General features: G+C 31.8%; 1 protein-coding gene across 1 annotated transcript in view; it reads right to left on the bottom strand.

The window, feature by feature from the left end:
• The window catches only part of LOC132743894 (uncharacterized), a 43445-nt gene extending 25001 nt beyond the window's left edge, over positions 1–18444 (bottom strand). The window contains exon 1 of the mRNA XM_060732488.1: positions 18413–18444. The gene's annotated coding sequence lies outside the window, so the exon portion shown is untranslated. The remainder of the gene's footprint in view (positions 1–18412) is intronic.
• Positions 18445–19393: the final 949 nt, after the last annotated feature.

Below are 19393 nucleotides of genomic sequence, written 5' to 3'. Positions count from 1 at the left end.
AATCTTGTTGGCTGCAATCCATTAAATCAAGCATTTAAATTGATTAACCTAATACAAGAACCCCACCCCCACCCTCAGCCTTAATAATTAAATAAAAAATTATCTTCAAGTAATTAAATACATAATTAAATTAAGAAGAAGAAACATGTTAAATCACTAAATTGGATATGGATTAAAATTGCCAACAGATGCTAAGCACCTGTTAATTTTTCTTCATAATTAAGAATATGTGTATAATCAAACAACCCTTAGCAATTGATTACATCTATAAAAAATAATCATAAACATAAATTACAACTCTTTACTAATTATTTACAGACAAGTGTTTAAATTTTTAAACATATTAAGATTAATAAATCTAGTTTATATTTCATACATATATATACCTTGTCATGGAAGGCATACAAATTAATGAAGAAGTAAAATATGAGATTATAATAATTATATAGAATTATTCGAATTCAGCGCCAAAAATGAAAATAGTTCCCTTTAGAATGTCCTACGCCTGACCCTAAGACCTTTAATTTGCCTCTTTGCCTATTTATTTCGGAGCCTTTATTTCTATATGATATGTTATATAAAAGTAACATTACATAAAAGTATATATAAAACAGAAATTTTATCTACCTGACCACAAACATACTTTTTTGGCCTGCATATTTTTTTAGTTTTGTTGTTGTTGTTGTTGTTTTATTGAAAATTCTAATGTTAGTAATGGAGCATATATATTTCTATTACATAATAATTTTCAAACACAAAACAGATTTAAGGAATTTTTGGTAACTGATAGACCAATAATATTATTACTGTAAGTATATTTCTTGTTTTTCAGCAATTTTCACATTGCCAGAAATCATTTCTACAGTTAAATTATATCTTCAAACTTTGACTCAATTTTTACAAATATATAAACATGCAACATTAATTTTTTCATTACATGAGTAATACAAAACTAACAGTGTAGTTGTGATTTTACACCCAATAAAAAATAAAAAATGTAAAATATGCAAAAAATTACATAATTATCTTGCAATTGAAAATATCGAGTATAAAGAATTTCTAATCAATAACCCACAGCTATTACTTCTTTCAACTAGTTTAAATTTATTACAATTCAAATCTATATCAATTCAGAACTGTTACAAAAAATGTTGATTTAACATTTTGAATAGCTATATGAATTTGTCGACAGTAATAACTTTTTTTACAAAACTTATTATACTCTATATAATATACATGTAATGATCCATTTAAATCCTTACCTGATATTAAACGACTATTTCCATTTTTATTCCTTTTACTTTGTACAGATACACACGATAAATATAACAAAACTACAAAAATCCAAATATTTGAAAATAGCCGAACATACATTTTTACTGTTCCAAATTTACACTGAAATTTAACTAAATTACTCCAATTTAAGCCATCATTTTGCTTCAGTAGGTTTAAACATATCCTCAGCTATATGCCAGTAGCCATTAAATGCAAAAATACTCCTCCGTTACAATGAAAACTACTCCGGAAGAATATGCCTTGTCCCTACAGTTTGCTGCCTATCTGATTGGTGAGATAAGAAAGACTGGTGTTTAACTCTTTAATAGATAGTTAACTTAGTTTGATCACTGAAAAATATCCACTGACTCGGTTGGTCAGGTAAAACTGTGTCTTAAATGTTATTACCTGCCTATTGAAGTATATATATATATTATATATATATATAAACCTTAAAATATGTAAGATAAAAAAAAGCTTAATATTGATAGTATTGAAAAAAATGATTTAGAAATAAAAAAAATTAAAAAGTGAAAAAGTAATAAAAATGAAAAATTGGAAAATAATAATAAACTAAATGCAAGGAAAATAGTAAAAATAGTAAAAAGCTAAACAACAGAACAACAATCAGAAAATAACAAAGCTTAACAATAAGAAAATAAATAAAATCTTAACAGTAAGAATATAACAAATGTTAAACATAAACAAAAGGAGAAAAATATAACCTAAGCAATATAGAAAAATAATATAACCTTATAGTTAGTTAAATAACAAAAGTTATAAAACTTAAACAATAAGTTTGATCATACAAACTAAGCAATAAATAGATCATAGGAAAATAATAAAGGCTAAACAATTATCAATAGGAAAATAATAAAAGATAAAAATATAAAATAATAGAGAAAAAATAATCTAATGCCCAACTTTTTGAAAAAATAATTTTCCGGTAATAACTGATTTGCTACGATATTGTCCGATGTTAGAATTTTTTTGGCGATAAAGCATTACAGTAAGACTACATTACTAAAACATAATAATAACATTGAGTACACTAAGCAGTCTTTAAAAGTATTCATATTTCTATGTGCAGTGTGATATTATGTATGTTCCTTGATAAAAGTTACACCAATGTAAATTTTCCTTTACCTATCTATAATATTATTTCAGTCGTAATCGTAAAACAGGAAGGAGACAGCATAATTTCCTTCTTAAATTAACAATCTTGTTTGAAAAACAAACAAAATAATATAACATATTTCAGATAAAAAAGGTTTCTTTGTGTGTATATAGGCCAAACTGCATTTAATTGCAGTTTTATCAGTTGAAAATATTAACGAGAGTTTGATTAAAAAACTTTACAATGTGATTTAACTATTCAAGCGGTGAATGCTTTTACTATGCTCTTAATGTCTTTTTTGTATAATAAATTGATGGAGTAATGTAGGCAACACAATTTGTTTTCTCACTTGATTAAATTCAATAAACAGTAAATGTTCTGCATGTAAACTATGATTGATATGTTCTTGGTTGAATTGACAATTAATATGCAAAATTTTACAACTTTGATATATACTTATATAGATTATAAACATATTTATTTCATCAGCTTTTTTCCAAAGATGAATTATATTCATTTAAACAATGTTATTAGGTCTTTTTGAAGAGACTGATACAAATTTTATCTGGTGGCTTGTTGAGTTTATCCCACCCCTAACTCCCCAAACCCGCGATATCAACCAAACATGAAAAAATCATTTATGATGTAACTCATAAAAACAGTCCAATATAACGCTTTTAATAAAGATTGAAAAATATCAATTTGCATTTTCTTTAAAAAAAGACACTTCAACAGTGTTTTAAAGACATATTCTAACACTCACGTGATTTTGTCACTATAGACAAAGAAGGAAAAAAACTGGTGTTAAACTGCCAATAAACACCGGTTAGGGACTACTTGTATATGTGCTGTTATGTTTTCACCCTCGATTGTATAGTTTACAAAGCATTTTAAAGCAACAATAAAAAGTATTTTTATTTATATTTTCAGTTCGTATAATGTCTTCTTTTCATACAATACCGAAATAATATCTCACATACACTAACGCCACATATTAGATCCATATCAGTTAATAAATATTTTGACAAAACGGCGCCAATCCGTAAGCAGCATCATGACGTCATCCTAAGTTAACAACTCATTCATAAACAAGCTGACGTTATTTCATACATACAAGAATGACATATGGGGCACTGATGTAAACACAATACGACTTAAGTTTTTATTGTCTAAAATTTGACCTTGACCTCAATTAAGTGACACCATGTATTATGATGTGTATATGTTTCATTGTTCAGTGTGGATTGAAAATGGAATCTTATGAAGGTAAAAGGTGCCACCTACACTAATACCATTAAGTATGCTACAGTGTTTAAAAGGATTAATAATATCTGTCATATATTCCGATTCAGATTGGACGGTTCCAGAGGGAAAGATATTCTGATACAAACCGTAAACACACTGTATGTTAGATATTTTTCTTGCATATCCTACCATACATCATCATATTTTGAATTCTTTACCTTAATTAAACAATTTTCCATGGAAATTTACGTCATTACTGTCCTAGGATGATAATTTGGACTTAACGGTACATGGGAAAGTCCAAAAACGGGGTTATCTGGATTATTATCCGATATTGTAAAAGTAAACACTTACATATACTATAAACCATTATTCTTACAGTATCGTTGGTGTATTACCAACGGTAGATCAAAGTTATAGTAACTTTTAGTGTTTTGTACTCATAGGTTCGAACCCCACGTAGTGCCATTTCATAACCACAATTTTTCTTCTTGCTCTGTTTTTTTATCATTATTATTTATTTATTTTTTCGTTTTCCTTTTTGTTTTATTCTTATAATATATATTTTATAGTATATATTTATTTTTTTATTTCTATTTTCTTTTTGTATTTGATAAAATATTTGATCTCATATTCATGTATGTATATGAAAAGAAAAACAAAAACGGTCAAACTTGTTTTCTGAACAATTGACTGTTCTGAGGAAAAAAATGTGTCTTACGAGTAGTCGAACCTCTGCCGTGTACGGATAAAACACATTACGACACGGTTGCTCTACCTACTGTGCTAACAAGACATATGGTAACATGAAGTTTTATTTTCATCTTTATAGGTTGTGGGATTGATCTGCCTAACCTATTTTTCGCATTGTTATTGGTCTTTGTTATGTAAACAAAGGCTCAAGTTATCATCCTAGGACAGTACACCCGTAACTATTTTCTTGCAAAAGCATATGAAATTTCAACTTCATTCATAACAGCGAAATTATGTCATCCTAAGCATGCCACATGTATAGCACACGACTCATCTGACCCCCTATGCCAGATGAAATTTCCAGCATTAGTAAAACTAATGGAAACACCAGTCTGATAATATTATGCAAGAAATAAACTTGTAAAATTGTTAAGCAAAGAGGATAGTTCTCTAAATTTCCGAGCGATATCATGAACAGAATCTCTGATTCAAACTTTGTTCCATTATTCATCTTCTGCTTTTTTGATGTTTAAGCTGAGATAAAATGTATTAACCTTAGACAGAAATCTCCTAAAACCATGGATAATAGGTTGCACAAAAATTCTTTGCAATAAAAATACAAGGTGAAGAAATACAGATATCTGTAATTTAATAATAAATCTTTTGTTACCAGGAGTGATATGTATAGCAAGAGATAAGAATAATTTAATAGTCTGAAAAACAAATCCTCCTTATCACCTTGCAATTCTTTCTGTACATCATCTTTCTGCTGAAACAAAACATATTCCTCTTTAAGTGTTTAACAAATGCTGTACAAATACATATTAAAGGAACTCCACTACTATGAGGTCCAAAAGCCTAAAAACATAAAATTTGAATTTCTTTCATAGATCAGTTTGGACACTTACAACAAAGACAAAGAAATATACTCAAAAGTATAATGAAAATCAAACTTTTATGCTATTCTTAGCAGATGTAAGTGAAAAGCATTGATACACTTTTAAATTTTGGGTCATTTTACACAATAAGAATAACTATTCTAGAAGAATTGAGTGTCAGCACATGGTCTGAAATTTTGCACACAAGTTATTGATATGATATAGATCTAAATCAATCTAGAAAAATTATTTCCTGACCCATCGTGTCAAAAAACCACAGTGAAGTCCCTTTAAAATGAATTTATGTCCATTAAGGACATTTACAGGAGTTTTCATAATTATAGACATTTAGGCGATTTAAAACTGTTCATTACAATTTCTTTAAACTTGGCATGTTGTTAGAATATGATAACAGAAACATTTTAAAAAATTGGGGTCACCTGTTATCTGCCCTTGAATTGTACTTTTGCGTTAAATTCAACAGCAGTTAATTTACAATTAAGGGAAACGATACTATTTTTTTTCTTATTTCATGAAGCTTACCTTGGTTTTAGTCGATATGCAAAATTTCAAGAAAGAATTTAGAGTGGATAATGTTTTTTCCTGTTCTTCTTTTTACCTGTGCATTTTTTCTTAAAAAAATGGCCTTTTTTTAAAGAATTTCAAGTACTTTTATTTTCATTGAAAACAAAAAAACAGAAACGATATAAGGAATTGCATGTTATAATGTATTGTACTGAACAATAAAAAGAAAAAACATAATCCAGATGTAAAAACAAGAATTAATTTAAGTATGTATAAGTTATCTGCTCTTGAAATGACCTCAAATAAGTATAAAATTCTTATTCAGGGGCAGATAACTCAAAAATGAGAAAGATGACCCCAATTTTTTGTTTGCTTAAAATGTTTCTGTTATCATATTCTAACAACATGCCAAGTTGAAAGGAATTCTAATGAACAGTTTTCATTTTGCCTTTATGTCTATATGAACTCCCGAAAATGTCCTTAATATCAATTTTTAAATAAGCCATGCTGCCTTGATTGAGTTCCAGAGTCCCAAGTTAAAAAGAATTTTTCTATTCTAAAACTTAAATCTCAGGTACTTGACAGGTCATAAACCAGCACTGATTTTACACAGGACAACGAAAAAGCACAAAATTTACAATGGACAATAAAAAAGCACTGATTTTACACAGGACAATGAAAAAGCACAAAATTTACAATGGACAATGAAAAAGCACTGAATTTACACAGGACAACAAAAAAGCACAACATTTACAATGGACAATGAAAAAGCACTGAATTTACACAGGACAATGAACAAGCACTAAATTTACACTGGACAATGAAAAAGCACTGAAATTACAATGGACAAAGAAAAAGCACTGAATTTTAAACAGGACAACGAAAAAGCACTAAATTTACACTGGACAATGAAAAAGCACTGCATTTACAATGGACAATGTAAAAGCACTGAATTTACAATGAACAATGGAAAAGCACTGCATTTACACTGGACACTGAAAAAGCACTGATTTGACACTGGACAATGAGAAAGCACTGAATTTACAGTGGATACTGAAAAAGCACTGCATTTACAATGGACAATGTAAAAGCACTTAATTTACAATGAACAATGGAAAAGCACTGAATTTACACAGGACAATGAAAAAGCACTGAATTTACACTGGACAATGAAAAAGCACTAAATTTACACAGGACAATGAAAAGCACAAAATTTACAATGGACAATGAAAAAGCACTGAATTTACACAGGACAACGAAAAAGCACAAAATTTACAATGGACAATGAAAAAGCACTGAATTTACACAGGACAATGAACAAGCACTAAATTTACACTGGACAATGAAAAAGCACTTAATTTAACTGGACAATGAAAAAGCACTAAATTTACTCACAACAATGAAAAAGCACTGAATTTACACAGGACAATGAAAAAGCACTGAATTTACACTGGGCAATGAAAAAACACTTAATTAACACAGGACAATGAAAAAGCACTGAATTTACACAGGACAACGAAAAAGCACTAAATTTACACTGGATAATGAAAAAGCACTGAATTTACACTGGACAATGAAAAAGCACTGAAATTACAATGGACTAAGAAAAAGCACTGAATTTTAAACAGGACAACGAAAAAGCACTAAATTTACACTGGACAATGAAAAAGCACTGCATTTGCAATGGACAATGTAAAAGCACTTAATTTACAATGAACAATGGAAAAGCACTGAATTTACACTGGACACTGAAAAAGCACTGATTTGACACTGGACAATGAGAAAGCACTGAATTTACAGTGGATACTGAAAAGGCACTAAATTTACACTGGACAATGAAAAAGCACTGAATTTACACTGGACAATGAAAAAGCACTGAATTTACACTGGACAAAGAAAAAGCACTGAATTTACACAGGACAATGATAAAGCACTGAATTTACACAGGACAATGAAAAAGCACTAAATTTACACTGGACAATGAAAAAGCACTGAATTTACACTGGACAAAGAAAAAGCACTGAATTTACACAGGACAATGATAAAGCACTGAATTTACACAGGACAATGAAAAAGCACTAAATTTACACTGGAAAATGAAAAATAATTCAGAAAAAACATCTTTATAACCTTCAGGCCAATTGACTTTCCTCCAGGGATTGGCGTAATAGATATCTAAGACAATGGGCAAAACTTGAACAAAAAGGGAAAGTACTTATTTCTCTATTTCTTTCCTATCCAAGATGGATAGTCATTAATTTAAGAAAACCAGAATTAAACGTAGATATTTTTTGCAAAAATAATGCTTTCATTTCACCTTGAGTGAAAATATTAATGCAAACTTGAATCGACTTGCCCTATACTGTATAACATTTTCCTATTTAAAAAATGGTTACTCATTCATATTTGATGCCTGGTCATTGAAAATACTGAAAGTCTATTCTTACATGTAACTCAAAGAAAGTTCAAATGGAATAAATTCAATAATTTACTATGATAATCCTTATTAACGCGAATCCTCCTGGTGGCATTACCTATACAATCAGTGCAGCCAGCATATTTATGCCATCTGATCATGGTCTGCACAGTTTGCTATTCAGTCAGCAAAATCTGATCATGGTCTGCACAGTTTCTATTTAGTCAGCAAAATCTGATCATGGTCTGCACAATTTCTATTCAGTCAGCAAAATCTGATCATGGTCTGCACAGTTTCTATTTAGTCAGCAAAATCTGATCATAGTCTGCACAATTTCTATTCAGTCAGCAAAATCTGATCATGGTCTGCACAGTTTCTATTTAGTCAGCAAAATCTGATCATGGTCTGCACAATTTCTATTCAGTCAGCAAAATCTGATCATTGTCTGCACAGTTTCTATTTAGTCAGGAAAATCTGATCATGGTCTGCACAATTTCTATTCAGTCAGCAAAATCTGATCATGGTCTGCACAGTTTCTATTAAGTCAGCAAAATCTGATCATAGTCTGCACAGATTCTATTAAGTCAGCAAAATCTGATCATGGTCTGCACGCCCAGGTGAAATGTGTACCATGGTCAACATAGTATTTCATGGTTTTTGATATCTGAACATGTTATTTCTTGGTCGTCATTGAAAAACCATCAAATGCCATGGTCATATCATGGTATGACCATGTAATAACATGGTCATTCTGCATATCAGTAAGCTATCATGAAAAACCATGGTCTACCATGTAACAAAATTATAGACCATGGTAAAATGACCATGAATGACCATGGTGTACTATCAACATAATTTTTATGCCAATAAAAACCTATATAAATTAAATAAAAAAATATGAAACACTTGTTTTTCTTCCCAAAAGGGATATGAAAGTTACATAAATAATGTTAAAAGAAAAAAAAAAAGAAGAAAAAAAATGTTGACCCTTCTGGGTTTTGAACCCATGGCCCTAAGTTTCATTGTATCTAACAGTAGTTCTAGCCTTATAATTTGAATACTCTTCAAAGCGGAGGTAAACCTTACCACAATGCAACAGTCAACATGGCATCCAAATCCATGTGTGATTGTCAACAGCATAATATATATGTTTTAAAGTGGTTAAACAATGGAATTAATCACTCAGACTTTGCCAACACCTAGTTTTAATATTTCACAAATGGATTTAACAAACATTATGGAATAAACACTGATAAAGATGTAAACACAAGGAAAATATACAAGTGGGAAAAGGCTGGAACTTCATTTTAAAAAGATAAATGGCAAGCACTGTTTGTTTTATATGCAGGCTGGCTGGTCTACAAATAAAAGTGATCACAAAGGAAACAAATTCAGTCAAGATATACATAGTTTTATGTATACTATTATTATGTTAGTCTACATCATAAGTAATTTACGAAAGTCGTCTTACATAGGGTCGTGTAACATAACATGGTCAACCATGGCTAACCATGATCTGCATGAGAGCCATGTTAGTTCATGTTATTTCATGATAAAACATGATACATTTCACCAGTGGGAAAAAATTAACATGGTAGAACATGGTGTCAGTAGACATGATCTACCATGTTATTTTAATGGTAGACCATGGTGTTAGCAACCATGGTTAGGTGACCATGAAAAGCTGTGGTGCCATTTAACAAAACATGGTCTACTATGGTAGTTTATGGTTACAGGACCATGAAATACCATTGTAGTTCATGGTAGTTCATGGTTAAATGACCATGAATTTCGCCGGGGCAGTTTCTATTCAGTCAGCAAAATCTGATCATGGTCTGCACAGTTTGCTATTCAGTCAGCAAAATCTGATCATGGTCTGCACAGATTGCATTTTAGTCAGCAAAATCTGATCATCAGGTCTGCACTGTCACTTTTCAGTCAGCAAAATCTGATCATGGTCTGCACAGTTTGCTATTTGGTCAGCAAAATCTGATCATGGTCTGCACAATTTCTATTCAGTCAGCAAAATCTGATCATGGTCTGCACAGTTTCTATACAGTCAGCAAAATATGATCATGGTCTGCACAATTTCTATTCAACCAGCAAAATCTGATCATGGTCTGCTCAGTTTCTATTTAGTCAGCAAAATCTGATCATGGTCTGCACAATTTCTATTCAGTCAGCAAAATCTGATCATGGTCTGCACAGTTTCTATTTAGTCAGCAAAATCTGATCATAGTCTGCACAATTTCTATTCAGTCAGCAAAATCTGATCATGGTCTGCACAGTTTCTATTTAGTCAGCAAAATCTGATCATGGTCTGCACAATTTCTATTCAGTCAGCAAAATCTGATCATTGTCTGCACAGTTTCTATTTAGTCAGCAAAATCTGATCATGGTCTGCACAATTTCTATTCAGTCAGCAAAATCTGATCATGGTCTGCACAGTTTCTATTTAGTCAGCAAAATCTGATCATAGTCTGCACAGATTCTATTAAGTCAGCAAAATCTGATCATGGTCTGCACAGTTTCTATTCAGTCAGCAAAATCTGATCATGGTCTGCACAGTTTGCTATTCAGTCAGCATAATCTGATCATCAGGTCTGTACTGTTTCTATTCAGTCAGCAAAATCTGATCATGGTCTGCACCATTTCTATTAAGTCAGCAAAATCTGATCATGGTCTGCACAGTTTGCTATTCAGTCAGCAAAATCTGATCATCAGGTCTGCGCAGTTTCTATTCAGTCAGCAAAATCTGATCATGGTCTGCACAGTTTCTATTCAGTCAGCAAAATCTGATCATGGTCTGCACAGTTTGCATTTTAGTCAGCAAAATCTGATCATCAGGTCTGCACTGTCACTTTTCAGTCAGCAAAATCTGATCATGGTCTGCACAGTTTCTATACAGTCAGCAAAATATGATCATGGTCTGCACAATTTCTATTCAACCAGCAAAATCTGATCATGGTCTGCTCAGTTTCTATTAGTCAGCAAAAATCTGATCATGGTCTGCACAATTTCTATTCAGTCAGCAAAATCTGATCATGGTCTGCACAGTTTCTATTTAGTCAGCAAAATCTGATCATAGTCTGCACAGATTCTATTAAGTCAGCAAAATCTGATCATGGTCTGCACAGTTTCTATTCAGTCAGCAAAATCTGATCATGGTCTGCACAGTTTGCTATTCAGTCAGCAAAATCTGATCATCAGGTCTGTACTGTTTCTATTCAGTCAGCAAAATCTGATCATGGTCTGCACCGTTTCTATTAAGTCAGCAAAATCTGATCATGGTCTGCACAGTTTGCTATTCAGTCAGCAAAATCTGATCATCAGGTCTGCACAGTTTCTATTCAGTCAGCAAAATCTGATCATGGTCTGCACAGTTTCTATTAAGTCAGCAAAATCTGATCATGGTCTGCACAGTTTGCATTTTAGTTAGCAAAATCTGATCATCAGGTCTGCACTGTCACTTTTCAGTCAGCAAAATCTGTTCATGGTCTGCACAGTTTGCTATTTGGTCAGCAAAATCTTGATCATGGTCTGCACAATTTCTATTCAGTCAGCAAAATCTGATCATGGTCTGCACAGTTTCTATACAGTCAGCAAAATATGATCATGGTCTGCACAATTTCTATTTAGTCAGCAAAATCTGATCATGGTCTGCACAATTTCTATTCAGTCAGCAAAATCTGATCATGGTCTGCACAATTTCTATTCAGTCAGCAAAATCTGATCATGGTCTGCACAATTTCTATTTGGTCAGCAAAATCTGATCATGGTCTGCACAGTTTCTATTTAGTCAGCAAAATATGATCATCAGGTCTGCACTGTCTCTTTTCAGTCAGCCAATTCTGATCATGGTCTGCACAGTTTCTATTCAGTCAGCAAAATCTGATCATCAGGTCTGCACAGTCTCTATTTAGTCAGCAAAATCTAATCATGGTCTGCACAGTTTCTATTTAGTCAGCAAAATATGATCATGGTCTGCACAGTTTATATTTAGTCAGCAAAATATGATCATCAGGTCTGCACTGTCTCTTTTCAGTCAGCCAATTCTGATCATGGTCTGCACAGTTTCTATTTAGTCAGCAAAATCTGATCATCAGGTCTGCACTGTCACTTTTCAGTCAGCAAAATCTGATCATGGTCTGCACAGTTTGCTATTCAGTCAGCAAAATCTGATCATGATCTGCACTGATTGCTATTCAGTCAGCAAAATCTGATCATAGTCTGCACAGTTTCTATTCAGTCAGCAAAATCTGATCATGGTCTGCACAGTTTCTATTTAGTCAGCAAAATCTGATCATAGTCTGCACAGTTTCTATTTAGTCAGCAAAATCTGATCATGGTCTGCACAGTTTCTATACAGTCAGCAAAATCTGATCATGGTCTGCACAATTTCTATTCAGTCAGCAAAATCTGATCATGGTCTGCACAATTTCTATTTAGTCAGCAAAATCTGATCATAGTCTGCACAGTTTCTATTTAGTCAGCAAAATCTGATCATGGTCTGCACAGTTTCTATTCAGTCAGCAAAATCTGATCATAGTCTGCACAATTTCTATTTAGTCAGCAAAATCTGATCATGGTCTGCACAGTTTCTATACAGTCAGCAAAATCTGATCATGGTCTGCACTGATTGCTACTCAGTCAGCATTTATATTAAGATTTTCCCTAAAAATAATAAATGGTTTTGTCGAGATTTAATGATGGACAAGTCCATTTAAGATGTCTAGTGTGGTAAGGGGTTAAAATTTAATTGTAAATCATACATTATCAGAAATTTATGAAATATTTTCAACACTTCAGTTTATTAATAATCTTTATTAAAATAATATACATAATTACGAATTTTGGAATATAATTATATTTACTATATTTTAATTATCATAACAATGCAGACAATCATTATTACAAATGTAACAGTTTGTATTTCTATAATGGGACAAAGATGTAAAAAGATGTAAAAAATTGCTGAAAGGAGCACCACTGAGGTTATAAAGCCTTAAAAATTGAAAAAATAACATAGCCAAGTGAAGCACTTTACTGGTTTCCTAGCAGTTTCCGTCCCCTAGCAGTTTTCCGGCCGTTTATCATTTTCGTCCAGCACAGTCTATTTTTACTACTGAGGCATCCATATTACTTCATCAATCAGAGAGACATTTGTTTTCTATGCTAAACAGCATTTAAAATAGTACAACTATTTATATGTTTTATGAAGTTTTACCTATTATTTAAAGTTACATAAGAGAACTTGCGACTTTCAAAAATAAGCAACACCTGGGGAATTCTAGTTTGAATATCCATGCACAATAACTAAGACCCCATTTTATGTAAATCAATATTTCGGTAAATATTTTTGCAGACAACACAGAAAAGGTTGGGAAGTTCTATTTGTCTGATAAAACCATTTTAATATTGCTTTATTGTACTGAATTATAGTCAAAATAAAAAAGGTCCGGAAAACTGCTATGAATATTTGAATAAAGGTGAAAAAAGGTGTTACAATTCATGCCTATATTCAAATTAAAAAGTAAAATGAGAGTGCAACATTAAACACATGGCAATGCTGGAAAGGTACCTAACTTTGTCCTGTCGAAGTTTTGTACCCCTCCGTAGACTGATTTTTATTTTGTTTGTTAAAAAGTGCGATTTTTGGCCGGAAACTGCTAGGAAACCAGTAAAGACACATGATGCCTTAAAAATCCTCTTTTTTTAATTTGTATGAACTATAAGGCAGGTGTTTTATAATGTTTTATTAGTGGATCAAGAGCATGTTAGATGTTAAACCACTGAAGAAAGTAAAGCTGAACATGCAGTAAAGTGTTGTCAAGGTAGTAAAACGTAAACAAAGTAGTATTTTGACGTAACAATTATACCAAATGCCATTACAGAGCAAAAAGCAAAAAATGCAAAAGATAATGAATCTATATAGCAAATGAGTAATTTTTGGAAACTGTAAGAAGATACCAAAATAATCCATTTTTAAGAAATAAAAATGATAGCATTTTTTAGGCATAATGGGGCGTGTTCTGAATTTCATCTTTGGATGTTCTTTAGGGATTCTGATTTTCTCTATATATATCAAATGGAAGATAAAAAAGCTATACATGTATACTCAGAATTTATTTGAAAATCCATAGCTAGGGCAAACCTTAGCTTGATTTGAGGTTAATTTTTGGGTCATTTTGCACAATAAAATTTGTTATTCTGGAAAAACAGGATAAGGGAATGATCTGAAAATTTGCACACAAGTTTGATTCAGACATACATCAAATGGTATATTTCCAGTCCCATTCTGTCAAAAAAACCTCAGTGCAAGTGTCCCTATAAAATGGTAATTGTAATTCAGCTTTTTACGAAATTGTTGCATAATACAAAAATTGGGGTTTTAAGTGTAAACAGTTTACTGTCCTATTAAATGAAACAAAAAAATGTTTAACAATTACATAACAATACAAACTTGTAAATTATTTGTATAAAAATTTTATGTTTTATTTTTAAAAAAAAGTGTTTCAAATTGTGCATAAGTATGCAATTATTAAATTACAACATTTTACAGACCAAAATAGGGTGATGTCATTTAAAAATAAAAGGAGAGATCTTATGCCCTGTCTTTGTTCAATTTTTTATAAGAAAATAAACTTGCTGATAAGCCTTCAATAATATTCTTTCTACATGTTTGTTTGGTTTGGGTTTTTTGTTGTTGTTTTTTTGTATTTTTTTTTTTCAGAGTAAATTTTTGTCACAAGTTTAAAGATAGGTTTAATTTGAAAGTCAGATATCAAAGAGAGAAACTTATTCTGCCCCACTTGTTTTGATAAGACAAAATCTGGATTAGGATTATCCAGACAACATTAAGGAAAAGCTTTAATCCACTATAGATACTAATCTTAAATGCTTGACTTTAATATGTAATAGATTAAATAGGAAAGTATAATTAACTTGAGATGGGGTAACAAGCAATGCCAGTCTATGGTCAGTCACCTTAGTAAGGCAAAAAGAATGTTCTGTTTCTGGTCCTCCTACCTTACAACTTTTTAAGCTGCCAAACCTAGATTTTTTTCCTAAAGTTTTGTTTTGTTGTTGTTTTTTTTAAATTTTTACCTTAATATGTAACATATGATAACGTTTATAATAATATTATCATTGGCGTCCGCGCCGAAGCGCGACACCCTTCTGTAATGAAATTAGATTTTGTGAAAGGGTAATTGCAACTTCTCGAGCCTTTTCATCCGCCATAATAGCCGAACATTCCGATTGGTATGAGTGTTTGATTATCAAAAATGAAATGTTGCGATATGTAAAATGAATAGCAAACTGGATAATTTCGCAATGTAAACATATTCAAATGAAATGATCTTATCCGTCAATTAATCGCGCTTTTCAGTATTTTTATTAATCATTTTGTAGTACACAGTGGTTTATTATGTGTGTTATTGCTTTACCTATAAATAGAATAATGACCTGAACATTGTAAAATTCCGAAAATCTATTTATAGAAGTAGTTTAGATTTACCGAAACGGTCATTCGTGTCGCAACAAACTGGAGAATTTACAGGAAATGAAATGCAAACAAATTAAAACAATTAGTTGCAATCTTTAAGTAGGCAATTTTTATGAATTGTTTTATCATAGTATTATCATTCTTCGTCTGCAATTTTAGCATGAGTTGTTATGGGTTTATTGATAGGCATGTATATAGTCTGCTGGGTCAGACTAGGTCATTAAAATAGTAGATTGACCTCCCAAATAAATCAATTAACAGACTTTGTTCATTTTGACTATTATGTTGTATGTTCCAAAGAAAAAACCACATGAACTTGAAATTCTATCAAATAGCCAATATTTATGATAAGATCCAAAAATACCCCTATATATTATAAATAAACTTATACAATATAGGGGGTATATTTTGGATATTATAGACCTGTATATTTTGGATATTATCGTTAACATTGATAGAATTAAAGTTCCTGTGGAAGCTATCATTATGATCATTCATGTAGTTCCAGAATTGATGAGAATTTACCTTGGAGATATGGGTCTGGGTTTTGTGCATGACACATCCTATTATTATTGTCAACATTTATGCCAAGTATTTTCAAAATCCGTTGACGGATGATAAAGTTATGCTATACCCTATAATTGACTAAATCTGTTCATGGATGAGAAAGTTATAGAGCAGACACAGTATTTACCCTCAAATAGACATTGTTGACCTTTAATCACCAAGCGTGACCTTGACCTTGGAGGTAGGGGTCTGGTTGTTGCCCTTGACACATCCTCTTATTATAATAATCATTTGTGCCAAGTTATTTCAACTTCCTTTGAAAAATGACATAGTTATGGACTGGACACAAAAATGTGATAGATGGACAGACGAACGGACTGAGCCTTTTTCTATATCCACCTTTTTTCTTTGAAAAGGTGGCTGACAAAATACTTTAACCTTTTCCCTTATATAAGCGTGTTTCAAACAGTGAAAAAAACGCCCTATAGACGCCCCAAACACTGTTTTTCCTTTGAGAAATGTTGTTAAAAAAAGTGACCACTTTTTCGGCGCCGTCCCCCATCCAAATATTACATGAAGGGGTTTGGCAGAAGGGTGCCCCCTTCTGTTTCGGGGGTTTGAAGAGGGGCGGAGTCCCCCTCATCGCCAAGAAAATTTTGGACATGTGACAGGCTAAAAATGGCCTCAGGGCGATCTTAGGGTAACTAGTAACCGACGCTGGAAAGCCTTTTACTCTATCTCAATTCATTGAGAAGTTGCAGCACTTTGAAATCAGTTTTGATGGAAAAAACAATGCAAAATAGTGATTTTTGGCAATTTTGAGACGTCCCCCCATTGCCATGGTAACAGGAAATTTACCATTGAGCATGCTGTTACAGAGGCTATGGTGTAGTCAACATTTGTTTCATTAGTATTGAAGCATTTTTCATAGTTTCATAGCAGTTTGAACTTGTTACAGGAGGCTTTTCAATGAAAACGGCCATTTTTCGCAATATGCTCATGGGGTAAAAGGTTAAAGTACCGTATATATAAGTTTTGTTGTTGTTGTTGTTGTTGTTTTGTTTTGTTTTTTGTTTTTTTCTTTCGTTGAAAGCTACAGTACAGTACAGACCTGTGTTGAACACAGACACTTAGGGTTATGTGCGTGGCTCCCCTCCTTGATCCGCACTTGTATACACCATGCCTATTTTATCGTGCAAACCGTACGTCCAAATATTTTTGCATATTATTACGACCTGGTCACATGTCTTGAACATAAAACTTGTTTTCCGCTATTTTAACCACGTTTAAAAAAGTCCCTAAAATATCATAATTTCATAAAGATAACAACATACGCTTTCCTTTGATGTGAGACGACTGGAATGAGTTTCGGCACTGTTTAGCGCGTTCATTTTCTTGCCGAGAACCAAAACCCTGCAACGGTTACTTCCCCTTATCAGTACAGAAACCAAATCAAGAAGACTGATGGAAAGGGCCGAGTAGTTGCGATTGAATTTCTTTTCCCAGCGATTTTCCCGCTGTAATTTACGGGAAACATTCCAGTCGTCATGAATTCGTATAGAAGCATCACAGGCGCTAGTCACATAATCAAAAATTTTACATTATCGGTCTATATATGTATATAAAGATATCTTTATATACATATATAGACCGATTTTGTAAAATATTTGATTATGTGACTAGCGCCTGTGAGAAGCATGTGACACGGTTAGGAAAATGTAATTAAATGTGCAAAGCTTGGAAGAAAGGTACGATCTGATAATAACATGCAATTATTTATTAAAGGAATATATGCATAGATTGATTTACACCAGAAATAAATGGCATGCGCTAACATAAATACCTCAAATATATGTAGGTCAGTTGTGTTTACATTTCGAAGCTTGGCATCTTTAGGAAATTGAAGCGTTGGTAAAAAATTGACTTTTTTTAAAACGTTATGAAATTCTATTCAAACTTGTTCATGTGTTAGACACTTAACCGTCTCATACTAATATAAGCACAAATTTAAAACTAATTCTTGTAATAAACAATACTGTTAGTTTTTAATATTCATGGGCGGAGAAGGGCGGGTCCATTCTCCAAGTGTGTGTGGTGTAGTAAGCAACTTTCTAGAAATGAAAACATTAAAGATTTCTAATATTTTCCATCCAAATACAAAAAGCAGCACTTCTATTTTCACTTTTATGGTGGAAACACTAACTTGATAAGTGACCTACATATGCATCGAGTACCCGCGGGGAACTTACATGCCAAATATCGTCTTTCTTTTTCTTCTACAAATGGCTGGCATTCGAAAGGGGAAGTAACTTAGTTGGTACTACCTACCTATCCGACACAAATGTTAAAAAGAAATTTAAATAATATTTTTCCATCAGTTTGATAAAAGTTATTAGCTGTATTTTTTTTTCAGGGATATAGATTTTGATGACATTTCTAATAGTTTCCTAATCTTACTAATCCCTGGGACCGAATATGTTATTTTTCGGTCCAAGCTAATCATAAGAAAATAAAATCTTTTCAGGGCAGTTTTAAATTCAAGAAAGTTATTATTCATTGTATTTTTGTTTCAAAAAATTCAAATAGAAAAATATCTGGAAATTTGACAAATGTTAAATTTCTAGAAATAAGCCGCAAATTCAGTTTGTTGACCAAGGTTTCTTCAATAATTTAAATACATGTACTTCTTTAACAACATAATTTTCAGCCGAAACACCATTTTTTATATATATTTTTTCAGCTTCAGGACCACAAATGTGGAACCCCATTTATAAATAAATCAAAATCATAAAATCGTACAATTATGCATCACCATACAGTAAATCATTAAACATTAAAAAAGAGACATAAGATTTTCACATACAATTTATAGTATAAATTTTGAAATTGATGAGATAATATAAAAAGAACGTTAGAAGAAAACAATGGTTTATAATTGCATTATATAATAATTATAAACAGATGGTTTTTGAGATAATTTTACTTTCATTTATATACAATTTATTTATTTATTTATTTATTTCATCCTGTCCTCCAAAGTGTCCCCAGCAGATAACCTAAACGAAAAATGTATACAAAAACATATTAGGTCTTCCCGAAGAAAGCGTAAAAAAGTGTTATATGAAAGTACATGTATCATGTTATGTGTAGTTCACATATATATGGTAGGTAGACTTATAAACACCATGGACAAGGGTAATCTCAATTAAAATAAACCACATTTCATGTCT

Source organism: Ruditapes philippinarum, unplaced genomic scaffold (genome assembly GCF_026571515.1).
Source record: "Ruditapes philippinarum isolate M1 unplaced genomic scaffold, ASM2657151v2 ctg53_1_1_1_1, whole genome shotgun sequence".
In the NCBI taxonomy this organism is placed as follows: Eukaryota; Metazoa; Mollusca; class Bivalvia; order Venerida; family Veneridae; genus Ruditapes; species Ruditapes philippinarum.
This window is presented reverse-complemented; position numbering and strand designations above follow the sequence as displayed.